Source organism: Astyanax mexicanus, chromosome 12 (genome assembly GCF_023375975.1).
Source record: "Astyanax mexicanus isolate ESR-SI-001 chromosome 12, AstMex3_surface, whole genome shotgun sequence".
Lineage (NCBI taxonomy): Eukaryota > Metazoa > Chordata > Actinopteri > Characiformes > Acestrorhamphidae > Astyanax > Astyanax mexicanus.
In genome coordinates this window covers 17,836,526-17,860,657 of record NC_064419.1, presented here as the reverse complement: position 1 = coordinate 17,860,657, position 24,132 = coordinate 17,836,526, and the positions used below count along the sequence as shown (strand labels likewise).

Genomic DNA, 24,132 nt, shown 5'->3' with positions numbered 1-24,132 from the left:
CAAGGGTTGTGTCCCAAACTCCACATTACCACACTAAATAGTGAGTTCAATAATGTAGTAAGCAAAGTATGAGGGGTATGATGTAGGATTTGGGATGTAGCATGAAATTCTCTGGAGAGTGAGCTCAGACTAAACAAATAAAAACTGCCCAGAAGGAAAAAGCAAGGAGTATTTCTGACAGAAACAGAGCAATTTGTTGCTTTTAATGTGCAGAAAGATAGATGCAAAGCATTAGCACTTGTAGCGCTAGTCAGCACAGTAGCATATCAGCACAAAATGCATGCAAAAATACATTTATCAGTTAAATCAATTTTACCTATACAGCTCTGGAAAAAAAAATATGATGAGTTTATCTTTATGATTTAACCAAATTGAAAACCTCTGGAATATAATCAAGAGGAAAATGGATGATCACAAGCCATCAAACTAAGCTGAACTGCTTGGATTTTTTGCACCAGGAAGGCAAGAAGTTATCCAAAAGCAGTGTGTAAGACTGGTGGAGGAGAACATGCCAAGATGCATGAAAACTGTGATTAAAAACCAGGGTTATTCCACCAAATATTGATTTCTGAACTCTTAAAATCTAAACTTGCTTTCTTTGCATTATTTGAGGTCTGAAAGCTCTGCATCCTTTTTGTTCTAAATGACAATATTTTTATTCGGAATTTGGGAAAAATGTCTGTATATATACAATATACAATATACAAAAAGCAATATTTATTTCCACAAACTGTATTTATTTAACAGCCAACGTAAGTAATCTCATTCTCATACTGGCCTCATGAGAGGCTACCATACTTTTTTTTTTACCATCATACATGATGCTAACAGAACTGCTTCACTGGTGTTTACTGAAGATACACTGAACCACTTAACCTCCTGGCGTCCACATGTGTGGACGTCACATTTTGGGTTGTCTAGACAACAATACTAAATTTTGCTCTATAAGGGCCTGGTGTCCTTTTATGAGACCATTCTTTGTAGAATTTCCCCTCGGGGATTAATAAAGTCTGTCTGTCTGTCTGTCTATCTATCTATAATACCTAGTGGTGGCTGAAGAGTTTAACACGTTACAGTTTCGATTTTGTTCAGAAATTTAAATAAACAGTAAATACAGTAAATGTTTGTCTTCATATTCAAATGATCCATATTGCCTAAAGGGGCACAATTGTTGTTTCTACTTTTGTTTTGCACACAGGCAAAAAATGCTGCTGAGTCCAGGTACAAAATAAATGTTTTGCACATCATTATTGACTGCGACTTCATTGTGTTCTATCAAAATATAAAACTAAAGTCCTCAAATGTGGACATCTTTTTTCTTAGAAACTACATCATTTGAAAAGTTAATTCTTTGTTTTTACACTTAATCAGGTGCCAATAAGCCCAAATAGTAATAAAAAATAAAAAAATGCATGCCATGCAAGAGTTCGGGGCTTAGGAGGTTAAGGTGTGAGTGATTGGGAGGAAGGTGATAGTGACCGGACTAAAGAAGACACATGTATACCCAGGAGGAAAAGCTATCTATTCTAAAGGTCTAGAGGAACAGCTCTCTCTCGGGTAAATTGAGAAATTGAGATTTTTTGGCTGCCTATTCCTGTGAAAACCTTATTCACACATCCTGCCAAGCCACGTTTCCATTCATCGCAATTAATGCACTCTGATCACTAGTGGAACTAATTATGTTGTCTCCAGTTTCCCTGTACAAGATCTGAAGAGCTGAGTCTATTAGATTAGAATGAAAATTGGAGGAGTGAGGCTCAGGGCAGAGGAACTAGTGTCTGTCATGTTTATGAGATAAATGAACCATCGTCTATTTTTCTGTCATGTCTGTGATCCTTCTAATACCTATTTGAAAACTCTGCATCTGGAACTACTCATATGTAATACAAGGCTTCACTTTCCCTCCACTGCAAAGCTCAGGCTTGCCAATACATCTGTAACTGCAGCGTAGTTTAATGAATCTGTGTAGGCACGGATACAAGAGATGAGAAATCTGACAGGGGATTCAGACTGAGATCTATATAGACCTTTTAGCTGTTGAAGAACTAGTCAAATGTTACACATATCAATATAAATGCACTATTATTCATGAGGTATGTTTTGCTGTTGTTTTAACAGTTTTGGAGCAGGTGCTTTGGCCCAGAGAAGACTGACATACTGCTTATTCTTCTTTGCCTAGCACAACCTTAACCTGCAATTGTAGATTGCATGGCATACTGTGTTAAAAAAAAACATTGATTTATAGAGCTGTTTCTGAGCTCATGCAATGATTTCCAGTACAATAGCCTGCTTGTTTTTAATGCAGCACCACCTGAGGGTCCGAAGATCACCAGCACCCAATAACCAACCACTAGAATCTTTTAATAATATGATGTATTCGTAGTATGAAGTATTCGTAATTTTAAGTTGAGGAACTTTTCACACTTTTTAGACACAATTTTACGCAAGATTGTTAGATCTCTGCTCATCTTTGCTTTTAGAAAATTGCTCTAGATCATTCTTTTTTTCTTTTTTTTTTGTATCACTTATGTTTCCACCCTTTTGTTGTCCTGTCCAAAACTCTTTACGATGTGCTGCTGCCTTCAAGTTCAAAATGGGTTCATGAACACTTTTCATGAAATGGTAAAATGTCTCACTTTTCACATATGATATGTGTTCAGATAAATGTTACTGTTTATTAGAATTAAATTAAGAGTCTATGAGATTAAGAAAATTATTGAATTCAGATTTTACTTATGTGTATTTAGCATCCGTACAGGGGTTGTAATATCATTGAAAAGAGCACTGTACTACAAATGTATGTTATTATTGGACTTATTAGAATTATTTATATTACGTGCTACAAGCTCTTGTTGGTCTTTCAAAAAGTGTTAAGAACCCTCTTAAAGTTTAAACAGATTCCAAGGTGTCGGACTAATAAAAGTTTTTACACCTTTCCACTCGAACTGTGTGTTCAGGCCAAGGCCCGTTTAGAAAACATCAGTTTTTTTTGTAAAGTGCACTGTGTTCCATCATTGTAGCAGAATTTCAGAGCAGTGTTTATTTCTGTATAAACTGGTGTGTATCACAGCTTATTGCACAAGTTAAAAAAGTGATTATATGCATGTCCTTATAGTTTATCAATCTCTTAATTATTTTGTCATGACAATATGGTTGAATAAACAAAAGTAGTTTTTTTACATTTACTTTGTTTTGGTAATATATAATATATGTATTACTGCATATCAGTACTGCAACACACGGGACTGCAAAGTTGGGATGAGACAACTTTGCACTAGTACTGAGTATTAAAAAAAACACTAAATAATGTGCAGTGGGGAACATAAATATTAGATTTTTGAGAGGTCTGTAATTTTTCATCGTAGAAACACTTTAACTGTGAGCTATTCTATTTTTTTTAGCACATTCTGTAATAAAATGACCTACCTCTGCAATCTAATTTTCTGCAATGTAATTTAAAACAATCAATGTTTCATTATAAGTTACAAAAGCATTTTCCACAAAAGAAGCACGGAGCACGGATGGGTGCTGAAAAACTATTTAAATAGTCTTTAAAAAAAAGACTAGAAGAGATATGCAGATAGAATGTTGTGCCATACAGACACAACTAAGAAGAAGCATCAATTTACACCACTGTCTCTTGTCTTTTTTTTTGTAGTAAGTAGGGGAGTGGGCGGGTTTAGTTCGTGGAATTTGTCACGATCGGTGACATCTACTTACAATTGTGCATTGGTACAGACAAGTGACTGTGATAGAATTCACATCCACACTGAATGCAGGAGACCTCAAACATACATACTGCACTCATTTATCTTCTACAGAAGACAATACTAGTCCCATGTCTTATAAAGTTTTGGAAATCAGTGTACACTGGGTGATTTAATATGTTATAATACGTTCATTTACTATAATATTATAACTAGATTAAAAACTTTATTTTAAAGTAACTTAGCAAAATTATCACTGGGGAAAAAAACTAAAATGTATTTAAATGAAGGAGAGATGAACCTAAAATAATATCATTTTTTTTCTGGTGTATTTTTAAACTATATTTCTGGTGATATGAAAAAACACTGAAAAAAATCATATTCAAAAAAAGTATTCAAGAATATACTACTGCAACAAAATTAGTATTAAAAGTGTTTTTTTGTGTGTAACAGTTTTGAGACATTCCACAAAAGTTAATTGCTGAATATTTGGTGCATAGTTATAAACTGCAAACATCCAATTACACACTTTCAAGACAGAATACTGCCATCATCACAATATGGATTAAAAAAAATGATTTAAAATGATGAATAACTGTATTACTGTGATGAAACAATATGGCATGCCCCTAACTGAAGCTTGCATTGACTACATAATATAACTACATTTTGGCAGGGATTACATGTGATTTTAACTTTGTAAATATATTACAAAAATTAAAACTACAATATATTTGTATATTTGAAGACAGAAGGTCTGAAAGTCCTGAACGAAGGTCTGAAAATCCTGAACAAAGGTCTGAAAGTCCTGAACGAAGGTCTGAAAGTCCTGAACAAAGGTCTAAAAGTCCTGAACGAAGGTCTGAAAGTCCTGAACAAAGGTCTGAAAGTCCTGAACAAAGGTCTGAAAGTCCTGAACGAAGGTCTGAAAGTCCTGAACAAAGGTCTGAAAGGTCACTGCGCTGCCTCAGCAGTGACACAGGCCTCTGAATTTGAGAAGGATTCACCATTGACTCATTTTCACAGCTTACCACCATAAAACTTAACAAGCCTTTCAATAAGGAGCTAAGGGCTTGAGCAATGACCTGTAGACCCAGTCGTAGGAGATACTGCGCCTCTTCTACACTGCAAAGGGTGTCTCTTTCCTGCTTTTGAAAAGACCTTGCGGGCAGCAGTGTGACGTGCTTCCAGTGAACCTCTGTTGTAGTCATACTGAAAGGCATGTGGTCTCAGGAGGGCTAGTCAGAATGCCTTGAGGGGGAAAAGAATGGAATACAAGGCAAAGTGAGCTAAGACAACCTTGTGCAAACCGTCGTAAGAAAAGCTCTGTAACGCCTGTGTGCACTTTACACGTTTGCTGCTTAGAGTAACAACCACTATGTTTAGAGCTTCCACATACAGAGCAGGTTCACATTAAATGCCTCATTAAACCAGCAGTCTTTAAGATTTTTTCTTTTATATTAAAAGCAGTAATATTATTTAATAATGATATTAGTGTCCTATGCAACCAGTCTAACTATATTCATTCTTAAAAAATAAATAAATAAATAAATAAAAAATAAAAAATATTTTACACAGCTTTTGCTGGTTACCTGTACACCCTAGGCATTGCTAACATGCATGGTGCTGATACAAGAGCTACTGCTAACATGGAGATATCAGAAAAGCAAATCCAGTCTTCGCAATCACGAATCATTAAACCAAGAAAGCTATTATTGCTAAAATGCCTGAATTCATCAGCTTAAGAAAGGTATTACCGTATTTTTTGCACTATAAGGCACACCGGATTATAAGGCTCATTATTAATAGACGTCTATTTTCTGGTCCTATTTCATACATAAGGCGCACCAGTATTTAAGGTGCATTATGCAACACTAGTAAGAAACAGGAGTGCCGCCATGCTTTCCTTCTAATTCAGCAGGTCTCTCCGCTGAATGGTGAGACCTGTAAAGCTAAGCTAAGTAAACAAAACTGTAATTCTTAAAAAAAAACAAGTCGAATGAGCGCTGGATGTCCATCTACACAGATTTCCTAAAACTGTTTATTTGGGTTTATTTACAGTAAGCTTAGAACCACTAAGGCTGGCCACGGTTAACGGATAATGCTTCTGACAGCGCTACACTGAGGAACCCTAAGTGTTCCGGAAAGCCAGGGCGATATTAGCTAGCGGTTGTAGCTTGTAGCTTGTTTTAACATGATAAACATACAGGCTAAAGGTCGATAATACTCACCTCTGAACAGCGAAAGAGCTAGAGCGTTTAGCAGATAATGCTAATGCTGCTTCGGCAGAGGCCTGATAGTGGATGCAGATGGATGGGACATTCCATTTCTAAACTTGCAAAAGCATTTAGTATCTTCGATCCACAGTGTAATGGGTTTCTCCAAAATGAGGCACAAAAAGAAAAAAAGAGTTATAATGATCATGACTGGCAGTGTCTGGCTAGAATTGTCCATGTGAACAGACAAGTGACTCATTCATTGCAGCATTCTGTAGCTTCTATAATATATGGCAAAAGTTAGTGTTTAAATTGCCCAAGATTACTAATGCTTTAACATACAGCTCTGGGGGAAGAAAAATAAGAGACCACTTAAAAACGATGATTTTCTTTGATTTTACCAAATTGAAAACCTCTGGAATATAATTAAGAGGAAGATGGATGATCACAAGCCATAAAACCAAGCTGAACTGCTTGAATTTTTGCACCAGGAGTGACATAAAGTTTTCCAAAAGCAGTGTGCAAGACTGGTGGAGGAGAACATACCAAGATGCATGAAAACTGTGATTAAAAAAGAGGCTTATTTCACCAAATATTGATTTCTGAACTCTTAAATATTTATGAATCTGAACTCGTTTTCTTTGCATTATTTGAGGTCTGAAAGCTCTGCATCTTTTTTGTTATTTCAGCCATTTCTCATTTTCTGCAAATAAATGCTCTAAATGACACTTTTTGTTTTACTTCAAATTTGGAAGAAATGTTGTCTGTAGTTTATAGAATAAAACCACAATATTCATTTTACTCAAACATATACCTATAAATAGCAAAATCAGAGAATCTGATTCAGAAACTGAAGTGGTCTCTTCATTTTTCCAGAGCTGTACATACTGGGAATGTTGTGCAAGGCAGTCATCTGTTCTAACACCTTCTTTTACTCATTCTTGTCTAAATCAGACAGCAATTTTGATACAACAATTCCTCAGCATTCAGATTTTCATACTGATTACACTCATCAACCTAACCCTGCTCTCATTGTCCCCCTGACTTCGTTCTCCCAGAGAAACCACTGATTTAACTGATACTCTGAAAGCTTTGGCTGCAGCTCAGAATGTTCTTAGAGTGATTCAGGTGTTGACCCTGCATTTCATTTGAGAGCACACATCGATCTAACTGTGCTATTATTCTTTTATCTCACCATATGGCCACATAAACCATTCCTCTATTTCATATATGATTAATAAGGCATCTGGTAGAAAGATTTACTGCAGCTTTTGACCTAAAGCTTATGTGTAACTTAAACCTGTTTTGTCTGTGTAACATAGAAAACCCCACATTCATCAGCAATTAAAGGAACAGGTGTTCAATGAAAGTTCATATAAGAAAGAACAACAATGTTGGGGTTGGTTATATAACTTGAGGAGAAGAGAGATTTTCACATCTTTACTTTTAAAGAAACATCACAAAAAAGTGTAAAAAGAGACAAAAATAAGAGACCAAAGCTGAGATCCAGAAGGAATCAACTGACAGGAATGAAACTTGGTGGGCAGACTCCTGAGTAATTCGGAATAGAGGAAGGTCATCTTTTGTGACTTTTTTTGTCATGGATCACTTGTCCAGAAAGCCTGGTGTCATTTCATACGATGCCAAATCAGCTTTGCTCTTTATTAGAGGCACTTTTACAGGCCATTGTTACACATTATAATTTTTTTTATGAGTTTATTTAAATTTTTTTCCCAATCTTCTCCTCAATTTACACGGCCAATTTCCCAACTCACTCATTTGAACTCCCCCTATCACTTTTGATGCCCCAACACCAGGAGGGTGGTCCGATACATGTGAAGTCAGCCACTGCCTCTTTTTGAACTCATTGCTGAGTAGCATCAAAGTGCGCGCGGAGGAAAGCGCAGTGACTTGGTTCTGATACATCAGCTCACAGACGCCACATGCTGATCGACATCACCCTTTGGAGTGATGTGGTGAGAAAGCGCCATCTACCCACCCAGAGAGAGCAAAGCCAATTGTGCTCTCTCAGGGCTCGGGTAGCCGATGGCAAGCTACATGGACTGGATTCGAACCGGCGTTCTCCTGATCATAGTGGCAGTATTTAGCCCGATGGACCACTCGGAGCCCCCCAATACACATTAACTAAGTTCTGCAACTAGTGTCTCTACCTATTTCTTTCCAACAGGACAATGCTCGTCCACATACAGCTGCAATTTGTAGAACTTAAATTCAAGGCACAGATACAACGCCACTGCCAGCTGCATCTCCAGGCTTATTCAGAAAGAAAATATGTGGGATGCTATTGAACAAGCTACAAATACTCTACTACGATTGTGAAAACTGTGGGTACTGCGTAAATATTCAAGCTAAACTGGATGGATAATCACAGAAAACCATTAGGAACCTCTACAAACTTTTGGCTGAAATGTCTGGCACATTGTGTGACATGTACTCCACATGCATTACACACCACTTCTGTATGCGTAGCTCAATAAATATTGCCTATATAAGTCTGTTCCTATATAACCCTTATCTTTCCTCCAAATAGCACTGCAGCCCAACACTTCCTTCTAGGTGCAAACGTTTATTTTGGTGATGAGTGTATTTTAAATATGTCTATGTAAATTGTTCAAAGCAGTGTTTTTTAACCTGTGTGCTGCACAGAGATCCACGAAAACACAACAGGGAGTGGAAATGGAGGAGCTACTGAACGTGATGTCATGTGACCGAGAAAGCCAAAAAAAACCTCACGGGTCTTCCTGTTTTTTCTATTGCAATCCGGATGCAAAAGTTTTATCACTGAGTAGAAATGTGAAATATTTTTTTACAGACATCTCCCTGAGAAACTAATCCTGTCCGGATATGACTAAAGAAAACAAAACAAAAAAAAGCATAAATCCAAACAAAAAGGCAGCTGTTAGTACCTAGTACTAGGCTTTATGTGCACAGGAACCAAAAATGACAATGACAAGGTTGATGGCTGTACTGTAGTTGGTTTAAGCAACAAAATAAAGTTTTCTGGTGGTGTGGTGGTGGGGTAAGTGGGCCATAACTTGCAGAAGGTTGGGAATCCCTGGTCTAAAGTAACATTCTGTAACTGGTGATCTTAAGGACTAAGCATACATAAACAAAAAAATAAATTAGCTTAACAGCCCATTTTACGCTGCATGTCTGGAGAAATGTCTGTACTGTTATCTCTGTTCATGCAAACATCGCCCAACATCAAACACAAGGGAAAATGTGCCAAGGCTACTCACTTTAAGTTGGTCTTTGGTCTGGCACATCTGGAGCAAACTGGTTAAAAGCTGTAATCTCTCAGAGAGATAAGCATAAACATATGTTCCCATGATGGACAGATATAAAAATTCCAAATATCTACAAAGCGCAGAAGTGAGGGATGAAAAACCAAGGCAGGAAAAACAAGAGCAGGGAAGAGAAAAACAGAAAAAGAGAGAAAAGGAAAAAAATTAAAAGAGCGTAAAGTTTCACAGGAAAATGAAATTTTAGATGAGGTTCATAGCGAAGGTGATGACAAAGGCTAATCGCTCACGCTAAATTAGGCATTTTAACTTTTTCCCCACCGAGTTCCCACCATAAAGCTTTTCTGCAAATTCACTTAGCTTAACACACTGAGAAATCCACACGGGGAAGAATCTCAGCAGTTTGTTTTATAAGAACAGTACCTGCTGTTAGCCTAATGCTAAAAACATGAGATCTATCTACAGACTTATGGAATTTTATTTTTAACTATGACCTGTCCTTGAACAAATTGTTGGTTTTAAATGCCTAAGCAAAGACCACTCACTAAGTAAAGCCATCTGACATGGAAAACTGCTGAGTAGGCCTACTGGAACTGTTACATAACAGTTAGGTACAGGTACTGGATCCCGTTTCAGGCCAAAAAGTACAATTTTTTAGCCTAGTCAGAATGTCTTACTGATCCAAAAGATCTTCTTACTGACATAATCTTGCCTGTCTACTATTAATTATTTTTACTTCTGTTAATACTTCCTCACTCTGTTCATGTACCGTCCACATATAAACATACAACAGCAGGCATAGTCAAGTCACTCAGCTACATTCTGTCTGCAGCAGGAAAGCACAATGAAGGCAAACTCAAACACTAAGCCAACTGATCAACTCAAACTATTATATAAATAAGATTATAACAAAGATGGATCTGTCATACATTACAATAGTCATTCATTAATCATAATCAAGGTAAAATTATGAATTAATGTTATTTGTAAACATTTCACCCAGCATTACCATATATTAAGAGTTAAAAGCTTGTAAATGATTACTTGATTTCCAAAAGACAAAAAGTAAAGCAGATTTCTTTACTTGCTTTTTATATTCTTTCAGTTCATTTTTTTTTTTTGCATTTTTGCTCATTCTACCTTGCAAAATGCACTTCATGAGTTTTATGATATTCTTATATGTGAGATACCGTATAGTTCTGCACTGATATGGTAAAAAAGCTGTATCTGTATCTAGAGCTGGGTGTCCATTTCCTACTTTATTTCTGAGTTGATAATTTTGGTGAAAATGAGTGAAACCTGTAGAGTTTATGTCAGGTTTCTGAGTTTGTTTATGTGTTTCTCAGATTGAGCTCTCTGATGTGATGCGAGTTTCATGTTCATGTGTGTCTTTATTCTATTGGCTAGTTTAAGCAGCATTATTACATATATTTTGCTCTTAAGGCTGCTAGCGTGTGGATTGTTACAGTTTTTGTAGACAGTTGGTTGATTCACAGTAACTGAATATTTTTTTTAATGGTTTCGTTTGTTGAGTTTTATTACAAAACACCTTTTTGAACCCTGCACCTCACCCAAAAAACCCAAAAGATGAAAAAAACAAACTAATAGTAGAATTAATAAAAAACTAAAATATACTAAAACTAAGTTTCAATAAAAAAATAACTATTTAAAACTATTTAAAACTATTTAAAACTAACTGAACTGGAGGGGAAAAGGAAATAAAATGAAACTATAATTTTAAACTTCTAACCTATACACGCACTCCACAGCATAGGTCACTAAGAGGATATGCTGTAGACAACGCAGTGACTCAACACAGAAGTATAAACCAGTCTTAAGGGGGAAAGAAAGGAAAGTGGGGGGGGGGGGTTATGCAATGATTGAATTACACAACAAAAGGGCAAAGCTAAACACTAATACCAATACTGTTGTAGACAGACTCTCTCAACATCTAGGCAAAGTTTTTTGTTTTGTTTTTTAAATCCCAATCCTAGTATTTTGTCTACACTGTACACTGTCCTAATCGAGTAACTGTAACACTTCAATAAAAGTTCTTAAAAGTCTGTGATAATGGCACCAAAACAAACTGTATAAAGTCCTAGCGAAATGCAGACGAGGGCCGAGGGGACGCCAGCAGCCATCTGGCCCACAGGCCTGGACACAAGTCTGAACACAAGCAGATGACAAGGAAAGCACAACCTGTTCCTTGAATATCAATGAGATAGACTGGCCGTTAGGGAACACCCTGCATTGCAGCTGAGTGTCTGGGCTGGCTTTAACACATGCTCTTTAGGTTGTCTGATGTGAAAAGAAGAATAGAAAAAAGTGTGAAAAAAGTGTAAAAAAAAAAAAAACACCACAGAGGTGACGTAAGACTAAATATGAATTAGTGGTTAACCACTGAAAGCCCTGCTGTAAGTGTGTTTTAAAGTGTAACTCAGGAAATAAAGCCAGAGTGATCTCAGTTCACAATCGTACGACTTAATTTAAACTTGACTCTTGCAGTGTCAACACATATGGCCAACGTCGCTAGAGGCTCAGCATAAACGTTCCATTCTGGGAGGAATAATCAGTGGAAAAAACCTTCATGACTGCAAATAAAAAGCTCATGCCTAATTTATATAATGTTTTAAGGATGTAATGGAGTCTTGCATTCATTAAAACAGAGTAATTGTTCTCAGACACAAGTATGGCACATTCTTGAGTGACACCGTCCAATGACGACATAACGAAGATCCAGACTGTTATAAATCTACAAGCGAGCCTTTTAACACTCTCTGACATTCAAATGACTGTTCTCCGACCAAAGCAGAAAGAGCTTCATGTGGGTCTGCTCTAACAAGGGAAACAAAATCAGCTTTCAGATCTCAAATCATCTCAGCATGATGCACCACATATGATTCCAATATATGTCTGAAATTTCATATATATAGTTTCTGGACACTTAAGACAAGTTTCTGGTCTTTAGAGAACCTAAGAAGCAGCTGAATCAGAGAGCAGACTGGTAGAGTCCTATTAAAGTTCCAGCATGATGAACTTGAACGGCTATACAGAGTTTCTGACAATAGTAGCCTTAGTAGCTTTAAAGATACTGCACTCAAAAGAATGGCTGGTAAATGAATACAAAATAAATCAAAACGGATACTTAAAAAAAAAACATTATGAATTGATAATGAACAATCATTTTTATAGGTTACTTAGGGTCCAGGCTAATTTTGCAGAAAACTGTCAAGTTTGAGATTGGTTATCGGGATATATATATATAGTAAAGGTAAAGTGGACCATCTCTGCTTTTATCAAGAACACGTGCTCCCAAGAAAAGGTGCTTTTATGGCGTGGGTGCTACATTTGGCACAACACCAGCAAGCCCACTGAACAGTGTGTAATGACGTAAGCATGCTCGGGCACGGATTGTTTAGACGCAGTGTGAGTGCAGGCCAGCAGGGGAGTGGGGAAGGGGTAGAACCGTGCTCCAGCAAGATTCAACTGAACCGTGCCTAAAGTGAGTACACCCTTTTATGGTGTCACATTTGTAAGGAACGTGAATTTTTGGAATGAGCAGCAGGGTTGATGTGCAATATGCACCCATGAAAAATTTCCGAAATTCTCTCTGGCAATGCCAGAGAGATGTGACATTAACATTGTCACTTAATGTAATCAAATCCTTGAAGCAATGCTCTCAAATCTAGCAGAAAGCCTTCCCTGGACAGTAGAGGAAGTTTCTCTTTCTCTTTTTTAATATACTTGATTTCAGAAGAAACAATAAAAAGGCAGGTGAGCTTATTATATTGCACTGTAATGCATTTTACTCTTTTTGTTTTGCTAAAGGAAGATCACAAAGGAAGACCTGTGCTTTCCTTTTGGCTAGCACCAATATGTTCATCACTCAGCTCGAGCCTAACCCATACAATCATTGAATCAATTAATAATTTTAATCGTTTGGATGTTCCAATGGTTCTTTGCTTGGTTAAGGACACTCTATGGTTGATATACTACTGTGTTTATTAATTGTATACACCTTCATTACACACAGTACAGTCTAAACAACATTACATAAGTCACCATTTGCTAGAAATGATCAAACCTTCCTCTTCATTCCTTTTTAAACAAACACAAATCTCAGGACACAACAGATTGTTTCCGTACTGTTTTATTTTTTTCCCCCACGTGAGTTTTCTTACGTAACAAAGCAGCGGGTGCTTGGCCGAGTGCTCAACGCTGCTGTAACTGCTTCACTAGTGAGCGCTCCTCCCTGCAGAGTCCTGTTCCGTAAAGGAGCGCAGGCAGGCCGCAGCTGACTAACCTGACGACACAGCCTGCGGAAGGCCAAAGCTTGAAGAACATATTTTAATAGATGTACTGTTGCTGTGTTAATGGGAATCGCACTTGGACCGTAGCACTGAAACCACAGTATAAGGGTGCTGTGGTAATGACCCGAGTAATGGGAGGAGGTAGAGGCTGGATGTTGATGGCATTCTGGAAAAATGCTAAAGCTAAACGTCACTGGCTCAGATGATCGGCAGATGAAAACGCAGGAGATGAAAACGCAGGAAGTGCATGTGTTCTTCACACCTGACTGAGACGCGGCGGGAACAGCGGGCGCGTCCGAGGAGGCACGTTCCAAGTGTCCACAACATACCTGAGAGAACAATTTCTACAGTGGAAAAATGGGAGAAAACATGTCTGATATTGGGCTAGTAAAACCCAGGCAATAAAAGTGTTTTGCTGCTCAGAAGAGAGCAGGTGATGGGAAGGGATCCTCCGCCTGGAACTCACTGTACTACACGAGACATCATGATGTAATGTCTTCATGTTCTCAGTGGCTAAGTTTTTTATGTATTTAATTATACATAATCTCTGCAGCTCTGTTCAAGTCAAGAGTCAGAAAACCAGTGAATCAGGAATGGCTGCAAGCTCTGCGAGTTCTCATCTTCCTTTGCTTCCTTTGATCAGAACAAAATTGCCTAGTCCAAACCTGGAACAAGTCTAAACACACCAATGTGTTATTAATGAGTGTTGTCTCATCACCAGTTTGTTGATCCTTGATTTAGGACAGATAAATAAACACTACGTTTCAGTGCTTCTCAGAGGTTCCTACCCTTTGGTGGTCAAAAACAAGTTTTATTAGGAAACAACATGAATCCTTTAGGAATTATTTTTTTTCTCATGCCTGCAACAATAAAATAAGAAGAGTGACACTTATGCTGTTCTAAAAATCACTTTAAAGGGGACGTATTATGGGAAATTCACTTTTTGCACGCTTTTGTATTTCCACTTTGGTCTCGACTGTTCCTATAAACACTCCAAGTGCAAACAAAAAGGTCCATTTATCCCTTTTCTGTGAATCTGCTGAAAGAGTTTGGCGTCAGGAATCATATGCTTTTTAATGAGCCATTTGGATGGCTCCCTTATTCTGAAATTATAATAAGGACACCTGCACCCAGGAACGTCTGAAGAAAAATCTTTGGCAAGTCAGGGTGAGTTTATAGCAAGTCAGCTAAGCATGAACTAGCTTGTTCGTGTTTTGCCATTTAGCACAAGCTAACACTAATGCGTGATAAATGCTCAGCATAAACATGGCGTGGCCAGATTATTTGCGTAAAAGTGACAGAGCCCTTTCTGAAACGGCTCAATCTGAAGAGACTGCAACTGGCAAGAATAGAGCTGGTAAGATCACTTTATGTAAGAGTGATTTTGTGCACTGCAAAAAAACTAAACCGTAGCAAGTGAAACTGTCGTATTTTAAGACAATGAATCTATATTTTTCCCCTGGTAAGAATTTTTTTTACTAAGCATTAGAAGTATAAGATTGTTTTACCTTATTTTAAGTAGTTTAAACTCAAAATAAGCACAACAAGTCACTCTGATACTAGTATACACATTTAAGCCACAAAATAAGGGATTTTTGATTGGTTTAAGACTTAATTCACTTATTTTGAGACTATGTGATTGCTTATTTTAAGAAATCTACGTAAATCTACGCATTAACGTCTCAATTTACATACTGCTCATGATAGTGAGGGGAAAGGCTAATCAAAACCTCAGTTTGACTACAAAATAGCTTCAGGAACATTAAGCAGACTCTGTACTGGTGATACAACTGCACAGATTTAATCTCCATGGAACAAACATTAGAAGAAAAGCTTTCCAGTACTTTAAATCACTAAAACTACTGCTAAAGGTTTTTAAAGGAACATCCAAACGAACTTGAAGCATTTTGGAACAAGTGATGTGGACTGATGAAGTTTTTAGTTTTTTAGTTTTCTTTCTTTCTTCCAGTTCAGATTTCATTCAAGTACTAATACAGTTCTGGAAAAAAGAAGAGATCACTTTATTATGAGTTTCTTCGATTTTACCTAATTGAAAACCTCTGGAATATAATCAAGAGAAAGACTGATGATCACACGCTATCAAACCAAACTGAACTGCTTGAAATTTTGCACCAGGACTAAAGGCATAAAGTTATCCAAAAGCAGTGTGTAAGACTGGTGGAGAAGAACATGCCAAGATGCATGAAAACTTTTATTAAAAACCAGGGTTATTCCACCAAATATTGATTTCTGAACTCTTAAAACTTTATGAATCTTTGTTATTTCAATCATTTCTCATTGACTATATTTTTTATTTGGAATTTGGGAGAAATGTTGTGTGTAGTTTATAGAATAAAATAATAATGTTAATTTTACTCAAACATGAACCTATAAATAGCAAAATCAGAGAAACTGATTCAGAAACTAAAGTGGTCACATTCACAGCTATTTCTCCATAAGGGCAAAAGTAGCACTTTACACTACTGATACTAAGTACAGCTGCTTTTTTGTGCGCACCATTTAAAGATGACTGAAACACATCTGCGACAAACAAGCACATGTTTGCAGCCACTGAAGAAATATATAAAACTCCTAATGCAATTGCGCAGAATAATATTTTTCATAAAATACATTTTTACATTTGAATATTGGTTAGATTACTCAAATATATCAAGTCCAGTTATTCCAAAACAGAGAGTCAGACAATAACTGTTTAATGACCTTACTTATTTACTGAATGATGGATTCAAATAAATGAAGAAGCAAACATTACACCTGAAAATGAAAAGAGGAGGAGCTTCTACAGTGGGATAATGACAATCCTAAACATAAGCACTTTATAAGTTGCATGCTGATGATTTTACCCTAGCCCTCAAAATCACCCGACTGGATAAAGACCACGCGGCTCTCCTTCGCCAACTGCAATATTACTTTTTAAATACTGCACAACACTAGTTTCAGACAACAGTGTAAGATTGATGACTTTACTTTGAGCGCTTTCTTTCAGTTGCTTTTTGTTTTATAGTGTATACGTTGGCCAGTTACCACCCTACATTAGACCTGGGCCAATGCTAATGATCCACAGCACAGTCCAATCACACAGAAATAGCACAAAAGGTTGCAACCCGAGAACATGAAATCACTCCCTGGGTCTGTACACTTTAAAGACTGTGTGACTGTAAATGTAATAAAACACACGTTAACCTCAGGCTGCAGTACGTGGAGCACTATTGGCAGACTGTTCCTCAAAGCAAAACAAGTCTGATTAGGCCGAGACAGAGCACCATTAGCTGCTGAGGTTAATCCCTGTGAAATAATATGAAGGCTCACCAAGAGGAAGAGAGATCAGCCTTATGAAAACAGTAGTCCTCACAATGAAGGACTTTCAGACCACCGTTCCCCCTCTTCCAAGCACTCATTCAGAGAACAGATCACTTTCCAAATTCACCGCATGATATTTAAGTGACGTGACGTGCAGAGATATTGCGTGACTCCAGATTAAGCTTGTGTTTTCTTAGTCTCTTAGTAAGGGATTTGTTTGCTGGTTGAATGTAGGTACAGGCTGTTTCAAAAAGAACTGACCTATCATATGACCCCAAACTCTGATTGATGAAGAGAACAGCTGAAAAAACAGCTTCTACTGAAACAAAACAAAAAAATTAGAATAAAAATATGGAAGAAGGACAGCAGCACGATGCAGCAGTTGAACGTAAAGTTTATTCTAAGAAGGATGCTGAACATAATTTGTCTAAAACTGTCTGTATTAACATAAACAGGACCTGAAATTGCGTACTAACCACTTTATTTGGTTAATTTAGGGTCTGTCTGTCATATTAATCATGTTTTGGCCACATATTATAGCTTGTAATAAAATGTAATATTCCTTGATCGACAGCATCACATGTATTGGCATGACCACCCATAGTGAACAGTGCAGTAGGTGGTAATGAGCGTGACCGGTGGTGTCTGACTAAAATAGTCCATGTAAACAGACAGGTGACCGGCAGATATCACATACACATTCACATTCACATTTAACGCAGGATTCCCCCATAAATATGTCCCACAAGTCAGTTCAGGGCTCTTTTGTTTCCACATCTGTCAATTCAAATGAATCATAATCAAAATAATCACTAGGTGGAATTTAAAAAAAAACAAATTCAATACTTAAGAACAATAAGCTATTATTTATCATTCTCTACCAAACGTGATTATGAATAATGCGTGATACGGCTTACCTAAAAGAAGATTTTATAATACATGACATCACTGAATACATAGAATAGTGGTGTCAAATGATTTAAAAATGTAATCAGATTAATCATTACATTATACTGATTAAATGAAATTAATCGCACTTGTTCTTCTTTAAGCACATTATCTCCTCTGATTGGTCAGAGCTGTTTGTCGCAGAAGCAAGAACTTAAGTATAGTGAGAAGATTCTGTGCAGTGTCAAGCTGAAAATTTGCAGAGTGTTGCGGCTGCAAGCAGTGAACGCAGCATGCACTGCGCTCTTAGCATGTAAACAGCATGGAGCTGCAGAAACAGCGTTTGTTCATAGCAGTATATTACCTAGCTAATATATATAAAGTTAAACTTGACCTGAGCAGTTCAGCTCAATTAAAAGAAGTATACTTGATAGCTGGGTCGATCCGGGAAAAAAAAAAAAAAAAGAAAAAAAAAAAGTGTATGTATATATATATATATATATATATATATATAAATATATATATATACATATATATATATATACACTCACATTGGTCGGGGCAGATTACAGTGGAAGTTGGGGTCAAACTTGGTGGCGTAATTAATTTACGTAAAAAAAATACTAAAGCATAACAGATTTGAAATCAGTCACATGCAATAATGCTTTACCTTTGATAGCCCTAATTTAGAATCAAGTAATTTGTTACTTTTTAACATTAATTATTAAAAGCAGAAAAGGAACACCAATAAAACCCCAGTGAGGGCATGGAAACCTCTGTACTAACTGACTGAACAAACCACACGCTCGTCATCAATCACCGTAATCAAATTAGGGCAAATTTACCCATTCTTACAAGGAGTTCTTTCAAAACTAACGCAAAGTGTTCTGAGTGGAAACAAACATTCCGGTTCAGAACATACAAAGATTACATCAATCATCATCATCATCTTGTCCCATTTCTATAATTTCACTCAAATCTCATTTTTCCTTAATTCCTGGGCATCAAAACAAATGACAAAGAGGCAAACAGGCGTATGACTATGAATTTCTACTTTAATATTCAACACAGCAAACGTACTCTGCTCAAATCCCTCCATTCCTCTGGGACCACGGTCACGCACTGTCCCTTAGAAACAAATCGTATCCATCTGCCTCAGTCAAACAAATACAAAACAAACAAACAAGAATAGAAGTGGTCAGACACGGTCCACTTCTCGTTCACTTCGTTCAGGGTACATCTGCTGGATGATGAACAACCTGGACCTGGCTTGAATGTATATCCCACCTAATCAGCACCACACGAGAGACTCCCATTTAAACTCAATACTGCAGGCAAATACAAAGAGCACTCAGGATCTTCATTAGTACAATCAGGTAAATGGGAAACAAATGAAGGTTGGAGTTAAAAAAAAATGTTCTCAACAGGAAATTAGGAATTAGAATGTTCTACCATCTATATTGTCAAAAGATTCAGAGAATCTGGAGAAATTCATGTGCGACAGGTACAAGGCTGAAGGTCAATTTTGGATGCTTGTGATTTCCGGGTCCTCAGAGGTTCACAAAACTAAAAACACACATGATTCTGTACTGGAAATCATTGCATGGGCTTAGGAAAATTTCCAGAAATGCAAGATAAAACTGTATAATGCTTAGAAGAAGCCATATGCCAACAGTCCAGAAACACCACCTTCACACAACCGTCTGGTTTAAAGGTTTAAAGGACATTCTGTTGTCAGATGAATCATCAGCATCTCTAATGGCATAGAAGTTTAGAAGTTTCAAAAACCATATGTTCACATTTTGACAATGTATTTTTCAGGTCAGGCCTTGCGTATTTTATTAAGACAGTGTTAAACCACCATTCTATGACAGAAGACTGTTATAGAGCGACTAACTTAAACCTTAAACTGTATTTTTTCATTTTTAGTTGAAATGTGTTCCATGGACGTAATGAAACATACCAGTCCTGCTTAGCATTATTATAAACATTTCTCAACCAAAAAAAAAATAAAAAAAACTTTTATTGTGGTCATTTCTGATGATGTGTCTGTGTACTTTGGTGTAATTAGGTGCACATATCTGGATCTCATCGCTATCAGAGGCATACTGCTGCTGCTGCTGCTGCAAATGAGCCAATCAGCTCTCCTTCCTGTCCTGCCTCTAAACCCATACATCACCCAGTGCCCCTCCTAAACTACCCCTCCCATCTTTTGAGATGAGGGTGAAATCAGCAAAAAATCAGTTGGTTTAGTGGCCGTTTAAAAGAAGAGGAGATGCTACACAATGGTAGACACAACCCTGTCCCAACTTTTTAAAGAAGAGTTGCTGCCATAAATGTCTGATTGAGTTGGTAAAATGCACAATGTGCTCCATGTTCTACTGTGAATAAAATATGGGTCTATGAGACTTGCAAATTACTTTTATTTACATTTATTTACATTTTTACACAGAACTTGGTTGTGTTCTGTAACTGCAATAAAACTGAAATTAAAATATTGAAAGAGAATCAAAGTACACATTGCAGCATGATTTTAATCAAGATAAAGAGAAATCCAAAAACACGTTAATGTTTTTTTGTCTTAGAAAGCATCTCTGTAAAAAAAAATCACCTCACACCAACAGATCTAGTCAGGGAGTCATAACATTGCCCGCAGTGTTTACAGTGAAAACACTGAAGAACGACTGAATGACTAATGTTCCCTCAAGTTGAAAGGAAATCCAACTTGTCGTTAAGCCTGCTGGAGACCACACTGCCTAACAGAGAGCTTCTGTCCAAAGCAGAAGTGTAAATTCTGGTGCAACGTTATTAGCATCTGCTGTCAGTAATGGTGAACGGTGATTGGCATGTTTGGCAGAATCCTAACAATGCATTTTATTCTGCAATTTTTTTTAAATATGCATCAGTGCAACTGTAAAAATCACACTTTTTATGGCATTCTTGTAAGAGTTTTTTAAAACTTCAAAAGCATATGTTAACGATTTAAGAACAATAGTGAGTCTGGGAAGGAAGGAATGAAAACAGATGGAAGGAAGAATGAAGGAGGCTAAAAGATGGTAAGGTTAATAAAGATTATATAATATCTGCAGATGGGGGAAGGACACAAGAATGCACTGGCAGCCATTTCTGCTTCTCCCTAATTGAACCCATGAATGGTCTAAAACTGGGAGAGGCGGTTTGGCCCTCTGGTTACAGAATATTTAGACTCCTTACACTTTAGAGGAGACATCTGGCATGAGCTGCTTCGGACACGGAACACGTGTGGCGAGGAGCTCCCATGTGAACACATATACCACTGGGGAGTGCGCTCTATTATATTATATAAGCAGTTTTTTTTTTAACTAAATTGATCATTTCATGACTAAGTGTGTTGGACCTACAACACCTGCGACTGTGTTTTGGAGCGGGTCCTGATACAGCACTTTTATTTTGGCAGGATGTTAGAAAAGAAGATATACTTTCATGGAGACTCTGAACCCACTGAACTCCCACTGAAAAAGTAACCATTTTATATATTATCTTCTTGAATTTTGGAACATAAATGTCATTTCAGACTAATGGTGGGTAATAGGGCATAAACATCTCAATATAAAAAAAAAATAACACATGATTTGTTATTCTTCTGTAGATGTAGAAAGGGCAGCAATATAGATGGCTGTGGGTTCAGTATTTTAAAAAGAGGTCATTGTTGCCCTTTCTACGTTTGAGTTATAACTGATTATTAATGATTTTTAAGGCATTTAGAACCTAATTAGTAACCATTAATAAACTAATTGTAAACCATTTATAAACCCTTTATAAAGGTAGTCTTGTTTAAAGTGGTACCAAAAAAAGTAACGCTATTTTTAAAATGTAAGAACTAGAAAGTGCAGATAATTGTGGGAAAATGTAGAAAGTAGAATTATTACTCCAGGAAAGTATAGAACAAAAATTACTAATTATAAGTAAAGTAACAAAGCATTTGTACTTCTTTACTTGACACTTCTGGCCACTACAGAAACAAACTGATTTTGTACAGCCAGAACAAGCATTTGCAGACTGTTGGTCAGGCACTGGCACTGGTCTTATTGCTAACCAGATGCCCATGTTGGATTGTTTCAGTTGCTCCCACCAAATTTGACAAAGAACAGACACCCGCCAAAAAAATGAAAGCCATATAAAACAGTTAAGAATGCTAAGTAACATCTGAATCACATGTCTTACGAACGAACAGCAAAGGATACCAATAGAACAGTGGAAAAAAGTACCAGTTACCTGAAAAACCACAAACAGCATTAACTCATGGCAACAAAACACCCATGTTATTCCAGATGATCTAACTTCAGGGAAAAAAATATTACATACTGAAGCAATTCAGAGACGTATTTTCTCACATTTACATAACAGTGAAGAACTTGGATGAAGACAGTGACTCAGTTCTGACAATAACAGCAGTGCATTTCCACCCGACTATGGCCTGATGACAGGCAGATATTAAGTACCTTGGGGCACTCTGCCTGGAGATCTAAAGATCCCACATGGAAAAGTGCTCGACCTTCCCAGTGAACTGGAACCTCCAGCAATTTAAAGTCTGATGTAATCGTGCAGGACGGGTTACTATTTTAATGGCATTTGCAAACAAAAACAGCGTCCTGGGATTTAGATCCACACAGCATCTGTCACTCAGAGTGAGTGAAAGTTCAAATTAGATAGATTTTAAGATGCTCTACTGGCTGTATTCTATATACACTGTAAATCATTACAGAAATGTATTTATTTTATTTATTTATTTATTTATTTTTACAGTTGTATAGTACTGGAAAAAATAGGAGAGCACTTCAGTGTCTGAATCAGTTTCTCTGATTTTGCTATTTATAGGTTTATGTTTGAGTAAAATGAACATTGTTGTTTTATTCTATAAACTACAGACAACATTTCTCCCAAATTCCAAATAGAAATATTGTAATTAACAGCATTCATGTGCAGAAAATGAGAAAAGCTTGAAATAACAAAAAAGATGCAGAGCTTTCTCAAATAATGCAAAGAAAAAAAAATTATATTCATAAAGTTTAAGAGTTCAGAAATCAATATTTGGTGGAATAACTCTGGTTTTTAATCACAGTTTTCATGCATCTTGGCATCATGTTCTCCTCCACCAGTCTTACACACTGCTTTTGGATAACTTTATGCCTTTACTCCTGATGCAGAAATTGAAGCAGTTCAGCTTGGTTTGATGGTTTGTGACCATCCATCTTTCTCTTGATAATATTCCAGAAAATTGAAAATCCTCTTACAGTATTGCAATCATCGCCATATATTGAATCATAACTCCTGTATTATGATACATGTCATACTGTCACAGGTTCTTGCCAATACACAGCCCTGAGCAGAACTAGAGGACCATGAACAGGCCTGTGTAGTATTATCAGGCAGTTTGTCTTTTCAGGACTAAAACCCTTGGATGAGATTTTTGTATGGTTGTTTCCAGACACTCCATCATTCATTTGCGTTCTCACACACACAAACACAAACACACACAGACACACAGACACATCCCTGCTCCCCCTCGCCTCTCTCCACACTGTGATTTTCCCTCTGGGTGACTTATTATCATGACTGTTATTAGAGCATCCATCACCTCTAAGCAGTTTTCTGGAGCCGGCTAGCAGCCTCACATCTGTTTCCTTTTGTCGTCTGCACCGTGCGTGATGCAGGACACTCGGGGGGTAAATAAAGCAGTGATGTCAGCAACGCGCTCAGCACCCACTGTCGTTAATAATTCGGCTATTTGCGGCCACCATTCTGGCGAGGAGCACCGCTCCCTTGGTGATGAAATTAAGTTGTGCCTCTAGGTGCCAAACAGGGCTGTAAAACTGTCTCCTGCTGGAGTGTTTTAGTGAAGCATTCGCTTAAATAAAAAAAAAAAAGCTATCTGAGCTGCTGAACATTTTCACCGATGTAGCTTTTATGAGGGTACACTCTAAACAGATGAGCCAGGGAATTGGTAAACACAAAGCAATATAAAAAATAAAGCATAACTCCATGTTTCAACACCCACTCCTCATTTGTTTAGCTTCATTCATAATATAGAACACTTTAAAATTATTATAATTTAGTACTAAATTACAGACTGTAGTTTATCTGTTTTTTCTGCATACAATACTACTGCAAAATAACCCGCTCTGTATTGTGATAAGGCTTGTATGTTTTTGCTAATAAACAGCCCTGGATTAAATACATTTATTAGCTAAGCTTAAATTAATTAAGCTTTTAGTTTCATATAACTGTGTTGGAGAGACTTAGGTTATTCGTTTTAGCCAAACAAACCAACATAATTAATATGAATGTGGTTTAATGATTTTGCCTCTCTCAAGCTGAAGACTGCTATGTTGGGAATATGTAATTTAGTTTAGTTTAATTGTTTTTAATTGTAGAAGTAAAGTCAGGA

General features: G+C 37.0%; 1 protein-coding gene across 1 annotated transcript in view; it reads right to left on the bottom strand.

The window, feature by feature from the left end:
* The window catches only part of mtor (mechanistic target of rapamycin kinase), a 178,630-nt gene that overhangs the window by 71,271 nt on the left and 83,227 nt on the right, over positions 1 to 24,132 (bottom strand). The gene's annotated exons all lie outside the window — the stretch shown is intronic.